The sequence below is a fragment of the Periplaneta americana genome, chromosome 17 (genome assembly GCF_040183065.1).
Source record: "Periplaneta americana isolate PAMFEO1 chromosome 17, P.americana_PAMFEO1_priV1, whole genome shotgun sequence".
Lineage (NCBI taxonomy): Eukaryota > Metazoa > Arthropoda > Insecta > Blattodea > Blattidae > Periplaneta > Periplaneta americana.
The window spans coordinates 4,427,440-4,433,439 of record NC_091133.1 but is presented as its reverse complement, the minus strand read 5'-3'; the positions used below and the strand labels follow the sequence as shown (position 1 = coordinate 4,433,439).

Sequence of the window (6,000 nt, the reverse complement as noted above, 5' to 3'; positions counted from 1 at the left end):
CAAAAAGATTATGCATAATATAATAGTACATATTCCCGGCCAGATCAAATATAAAGCAATTTACCAATAAAAGCTGTAACAATTCTTCTACAAATTAAAACAAATATTATTATTATTATTATTATTATTATTATTATTATTATTATTATATTATTATTATTATTATTATTATTATTATTATTATTATTATTATTATTATTATTATTATTATTATTATTTTCCTGTCAAAGCAGGGAGTGCTGCAGCTCCGCAGCTCTTATGGACGAGCCGCCCCTGATCCACACACTTCGTCTGCATTCCAATCCATCTCTCCTTTGTGGTGTACAGTGTGCATATCATAAAGAGAGCAGATCATAATGGCGAAACTTATTTCACACCGACACTAAATAACCTAGTTGTTGATACAGCGTCGTTAAATAACCAACTTAAAAAACATTTCATTCTGTGCATTCTTATATAAAAAAAAATCGACAACAGGATATTACATTTGAAAGTTTATGCTATGCACACTGTTTGCGTTATCGATGAATATGCTAGTATAATATGATATTATCATGTCGGCAGTTAATGTCTTTCTGGCAACTTGTCTTGAGCAGTGTTGCCAGCACATAAATTGTATTCCCGTCAGTATAACACCTAGAAATCCGTCAGAATCCGTCAAAATTAAAAATATAACACCCAATAAATATATATATATATATATATATATATATATATATATATATAAAGCAAATTTTAACACAACTTACTTACAAATCCTGATTAAAATAGGCTAATAATTCGTCAACATCTTACTTGATTACGAGGAAATCTGAAACAGGGGATTTTAAACATAGTACGGACACAGTCTAATAGATATGTATAAGACTGTGATACGGAACAGGCAGGGCTGTTCAAATAAAATAAAAAGCAAAATCTTCCAAAAATTAAACAATTAAAAATGACAACAGCTAAAAATGTCAAAAGACGATGTAAATCGTAATTTCCGCCAGAAAATCCGTCACCCGTCAAAGCCATTTTTTCCCCGTCCGCTACATTGAAATTCCGTCAATTTTGACGGAATTTCCGTCCAGTTGGCAACACTGGTCTTGAGTTCTCCGGTTTTGTATGTAAGATAAATATTGTAACAACACTAGAATAAACATGCCCATAGCCACCGGCGCAGCATAGCCGATCTGGAGTTGCGCTCGGGAGGTTTCCCCAACTCTAAGCGAATGTCAGGTAATCTATGGGGAGTTCTGGAACTCATATCAGAAAATATCTCACTATCACAATAAATTACATCTACGCTAAATAACCTCGCACTTGATAGGCCTACAGTATCGTTATATAGCCTAATGAAGTTAAAAAGCCTTGCTCATCTGTGCTCATATAGTCTGTACTACGGAGATGTGGAATTATTATTTCAGATGCTAGTAAGTAGGGGCACAGTGGGCACTGGTGCTAAGTGAGTAATTGATTATATACAATCTAGGGAGAGTATAGGAGGCTAACATTTATTCCTTTCACTATGAGGATCTAGGATACAGTGAAAACAAGATGACTGAATGATGCTATAGGTTCAGGTTGACATATATTGACTCGTATGTTTTCATATATTTCATTATAAATTCTGACCTGTATACAGCAAGGATTTGTAATCATCCAATTGTGTGAATCAAAGCTAAAGCAGGTAAGCAAGAATCAGTGATATTTTCTTCATATAGGCCTACTAATAATAATTAGGGAATTTTACTCCATTTTGATACAGAATAACTGTACGTAACGATCCCAACAGTAGGTTTTCTTCCTTTCTCTCCTTCCTTCCACCTGAAGACGAAGGGAGAACCACCCTTCGAAACGTTGTGTCTTAATTTTTGATTGTGACAACCAGCAATGGAAAAAGTCCAAACCCCTCACCTAAACATTAAAAAAAATACGTTGCATTTTATTATGAGGTTATGGGGCAGAGTGAGCAATTTTTTTTCCTGGGGCATAGTGAGCATGTATTGCTATTAGTGTTAATGTTGTGTCGTAACTTCCAGGAAGAAAAAATGGTTCGCAACAGAGAAATAAAAACTAATTGAGTCCTTACATTTGCTGAAGAAATGAAAAAAGCAGTGGATAATGTGATATTCATATGCACGTACATATATTGTACACTTCTATTTGAAACTTATACTATGTTTCACTTATACATAGAGTGCAATACAGTAAAAGAACGACAATAACAAAATTTCACACATTTTCCTTTGTTAGCAATTATTTCGAACACTGTGTGCTGGGAACTGGTCCCTTTCCACACACACACACATACACACACAGAACACACACACACGCACACAGCTTATATATACACTGTATAAATATTGGAACTCTGTGAATAAGCTTATTTCTTTGTTTTTTACTTGATTATTTAACGACACTGTATGAACTACGAGGTTATTTAGCGTCGATGGAATTGGTGACAGCAAGATGATATTTGGCGAGATGAAGCCGAGGATTCGCCGTAGATTATCTGTCATTTGCCTTACGGTTGGGAAAAACCTCGAAAAAAACCCAACCAGGTAATCAGTCCAAGCGGGAATCGAACCCGCGCCCGAACGCAACTTCGGATCGGCAGGCAAGCGCCTTACCGACCGAGCTACGCTGGTGGCTCGTAATAAGCCTCTTTCATTCTGCAGATATGTCATCACTTAAATGTCTGTTACAGTCGTGATGGATGTGATCAAGAAGGAACCCGAGGTCGACCCTTTGGCTGTACACTGGAATGATAACACTGATACAGATGAGAAGAAGCCCTTATCGGAGGTACATTGACAGTCACTGGTTGTAATTGCTATGTGCGACATGTTTAACATTGTAGTACGTGACATAGAATTAGGCTATATCGGTATATCTCCCAGTTTATAGGTAGCATACATTCACTATATAAACCAAGAAATTTCATGCAAATCTAGTCTTTCAGGTGAAGCTCCCTGTAAAGCAGATTTGAATAATTACAAGGGAAAAATTGTTCCGGGGCCGGGTATCGATCCCGGGACCTCTGGTTGAACGTACCAGCGCTCTACCACTGAGCTACCCGGGAAGTCCACCCGACACCGTCTCAACTTTTCCCTTTATATCCACACAACTCGTGTGGGCTGACGAAATGCCAGAGACCCACAACGAGTGCACACAATCTCTGTGCGACTTGAAATTGTGGTTTTCTGTTAACGTACACAGTACAGGGACAGGGAATCGAACCCGGGGCCTGCGTGACAGTCTGAAGGTCTGACCATTCAGCCACCGCAGAGGGTGTTATTATGACTAAGTATGTCAGATTTAGGATCACTGGCATCATTAACTCTTAACTGTTCGTAATTCTCGATGGAACGTGGAAAAAAAACGTCTCACATGAGCATTTACAGGCCAGATATCAGGGTTTAATGCTAACTCCAAAGATTCCTCGTATATATCAACCCTAAAAACGAATAAATATGAGGATATTTGGAATTTAACTTTACACAAGACAAACATTTAATTTAGGCCTTAGAAAGTCAATTATTTCTTCAGCCGTAGTGTCCAATGCTAAGTGATACGCATGTAATGAACAGGATTTACGAACTCCTTTCAATATTTCACTTTATTCTGTTCGACATTTCCGTTACTACCCATAACTGTAGAACATTTACGTCTTATCACCTCTGCCCAAGTTTCAGATGGAACTTGTGTCACTCTGTCTCCAACTTCTTTAGAACATTGACCTCATCGTCCGTATTTGTATGATGTTTGTTTACTTTAGGTTTTACCACTTAGTCACTATTTTTAGTGTCGTCACTAACAACTTTACTATCTGAAATAACTCGTGTATTTTCTATTGGAGACATTTATTTTCAGCATTTGATGTTAATTTATTACAACTTTTCCGTGAGTCAATCCACAACAGATGTATGAATGTTCAGTAATTCAACATGCTTGTTCAGAATATCACGTAGTTCACTTAGAAGTTGCTCTTTTAGAATCAATATATATTTGACAATTCTAACATCAACTTTATTATTATTGTCTGCTAACTCAGATAAAGCATCACTCAAAGCAACATCATATTATGTGTTCAAAAAATCATTCTCAGTAGCACAACACTTAACGAGGTTATCTGCTAGGAATTGAACGTTCTTCTGTTTCGCACAACTCCGGTGGAAAACATTAGGACAATCCCGGCACTTTATCCCATTAACTACATGAGATCTGCAACATTTACATAAAATAACTCGTACGTTGACTGAGGTCTCGGCACTCTTCATTGCTCATGAGGTCACACGGTACTACCGTAGCAAGGCCTGGATACGTCCGTTCACCACAACCACTAACTACCAAGTATGAGTACTGAGTACGAACTGATAATCAGAATTCTGTATTACAAATCTGATGGTAGTTCTGAGACAAATGTTTGTTGATCTAACATAACCTCTTCACATAATAATTCAATGAGAGTTTGGATTGCGATTTACTAATTTATATCTGCTCTATTTGGCAATATTAGTAATAATAAAAGAACGTACAAAATTTGATTGTATAGGTACTTATTTCATATATGGTTAAGTTTATAATTGAGCAACATAATATATGTTCACCTTATAGCTCTGAAATTAAAAGAGAATCAGACATGGTACCACTCAATGCTAGAGAAAGGCAACAGCGGAGAAGAAAAATCAGAGCATCAACAGTTGTGAATGTCTGTGGGAATTTTAACTTTGAAGATCTTTAATTCTGTAATTCATATTTGTTAAAACAGTTACATAATGATTTAAGAGAGAAAGCTGGGGAAAAACTAAATCAGAAACAAAATACGTTACTCCTGTGTGATAATTCATTGTTCAGTTTGATGTGTCATGTTAGTCACATTAGTTAGCAGTTTATTTGTCAATAATTTGAAGCTTTTGTAAAAGCTGTTTGTTTTTTTGGATATACAAGCTGTTGTACTTGTTGTTTAGTCAACAGTCCGAAGACAGGTGAGAACCCCACAAGTGACATCAACAAGGCATCACTCATGAGGCAACTAGGCCAGGAAATAATGGGGTAGGGTGGCCAGGTCTTTTCCCTCTCCAAATAAAAATTTTTTAGTTATAGCTTTCACCAGAGGAAATTTCAGGTAATTTCTGATGCATACCAAGTCCAGAAATAATGTTAGTCACGCTTATTATTTAAAGAAAACATGAACTTTGTTATTTGGCAAAAGTTTGTAATTCCTTTCATAATAAGCTCCAGATGTGAGCTTTAAGTTCAGCATGCTACAAATATCTACAAATATTATTTTAAGTCTCATTAGTTTCAACATGAAACAATAGTCACTTGAAATTGCCCTCCAGACACGTAATTTCTACATATTTTTCACTCCTAATAGTAATCATTTGCTTCTGCCTATACTATATCGCTGTTATTTTCTCTATACTGTATTTCGCATGCGCCTTGATTAGCATTAAGCCGAGTATGAGGACTACACTGCAGCATGTGGCACTTGGATTCACATCCATACAAGCTGTTATATGTTACATATGCAGTATGGTATTGATAAATGGGTTTGCGACCTCGATGTGGGATTAAAATTTAATTTGGGTGTAGAATTTCAATTTGTTTAGGTCTGTTCGACCTTTAAAATCTTACATGATCTGAGTTCAGACCGGCGGGAGCCAGGTCGGTTTCTATCTATAATTAATTTTATATCTTATGTTTTATGCAGGAAAGGAGTTTATTGAACCTTCACGGGGCTAGAATAAAGACGGAAAGTGTGGACTACAGCTATGATCTCACATCAGAGATCAAAGTTGAGGAAACTGCAGTGCCAACTAATTTTGTTACGGCAAAGTGTGGAACTGAGGTAAGTGCAGCCTGTAAGGTATGTTGGCTGTTTCTCTTTGATTATTATCCCTGAACCCAGGGATTTCTGCATATGAAAAAGCTTTTAATGTTTTGAATGTAGAATTATTTTCTCCTTTATTTCAATGTGCACTAAAATTCAGTTATGTCTATACATTAATT

At 36.4% G+C, this 6,000-nt stretch overlaps 1 protein-coding gene across 2 annotated transcripts in view; it reads left to right on the top strand.

Moving 5' to 3' along the window:
* Positions 1-1,179: 1,179 nt before the first annotated feature.
* The window catches only part of LOC138692569 (zinc finger protein 235-like), a 52,366-nt gene continuing 47,545 nt past the window's right edge, over positions 1,180-6,000 (top strand). Inside the window, exon 1 of one of the 2 annotated variants that reach the window (XM_069815554.1) lies at positions 1,180-1,672. The gene's annotated coding sequence lies outside the window, so the exon portion shown is untranslated. Of the gene's footprint in view, positions 1,673-5,810; positions 5,840-6,000 lie in introns of those variants that run through there. The other variant, XM_069815553.1, reaches the window with a different exon arrangement.